Below are 1362 nucleotides of genomic sequence, written 5' to 3'. Positions count from 1 at the left end.
CTCGACATGCAAGCCTGATACAGTCTATCTCTCATGTGCTCCTCAATCTCTGTTTAGTGTGCATTCAACTCAGTCCTGAGTGGAACTTGAAATTGTCTTGTTCCGCGCCGGGCAGCTGGTGACGATGATGGTACTATCATATCTGAGTCTGCTCTCACAAACTCGATCGATTTGGTTTCATTCGTCCCATCCTGGGCTCAGGGCCCGGTCAGCCGCAGTCACTGTACCGTCACGTTGTCTTACGGTCCGATCTTCAGCCTCCGAGGCTCCGGTCCGGTCACTGAGATCATCGGATCGCAGTAGATGATTTTAGTCAATCCTCTCAACGGTTTTCATCGCCAGCAGTCCGCCTCGGATCCGTTGCTCCAATTAGCGTCCACCCCTTACGCTGACTAGCGGATACCTGGAGCTTCTAGGGGTGGGGTAGGGCAGTGCAAAATACATCAACAGGTAGGGTAGGCTGGTGTTGCTCACCCGTACCTGATAGGCTGAAACCATGTGAATATGAGGGTGATATACGACTAGGGTAGGGCTCCATGTAGAGGGGTGGTTGGGCGGGAAACATGGCAGGAGGATGAAGGGAGAGAGCGGGAGGAGAGAGGGAGAGAGGATGGAAGGAGCTTGAGGGAGGGTGAGGACAAGCTTGTCATGTCGCTAGTGTGTGAGAGATGTCTTGTAGCTGCTGCAGAGAGAAGGAGACGTGACAACAGACAGAAGAGAGGAGAAGAGAGGAGGGAAAAGAAACGATGGAAGGAAGGGATGAAATATGACGAATACCAAGAGGAGCGAGGAAACCTTCTCTGTGCTTGATTAATGTGTTTTCGGCATTCTTACTTCCTCTCTTGCTTCAAGAGAGGAAGTGTCAAGGAAAAAGGAAAGATAGAGAAGCTTTCTGTCTTGATCTCCTTCTTTCTTTCTTTCTCCTTCTCTTCTCTTCCCTCGCTGTCTTTTTTCATCTCTCTCTACGAACAGTCACTGAAAGGGAGAAAGGAGACGGCGTGGGAGAAGGAGGCAGAGTCGGAAGCAGGGCAGAAACTCGAGAGAGAATAAGACATGCATGGATACGTTAGCAAGAGAGGGGAAGTCAGAATGAATCATAGGTCTTATCATCAAGAATAGATGGCATTTGTTAGGTGAATACTTGATAAGCTCTTGAAAAGCAGGCGACTGATACGCTCTTGGTGTTGCATTTGCAGGCAGTAGGATCAGAGTGTGTAGACAGAAAGCCTCAGGTGTACAACACGAAGCTGTGCTGCTCTGTAATCCGATCGTTGTGCTGTAAACCGAACAACAAACAGAGGAAGATCCAAGATAGAGAGACGTAAAAAGAGGGAGGGAGAGAGTGGTGGAGGACAGAGGATA

Source organism: Guillardia theta, assembly GCF_000315625.1.
Source record: "Guillardia theta CCMP2712 unplaced genomic scaffold GUITHscaffold_122, whole genome shotgun sequence".
In the NCBI taxonomy this organism is placed as follows: domain Eukaryota; class Cryptophyceae; order Pyrenomonadales; family Geminigeraceae; genus Guillardia; species Guillardia theta.
The sequence above is the reverse complement of the archived record's forward strand: the minus strand, read 5'-3'. Positions refer to the sequence as shown.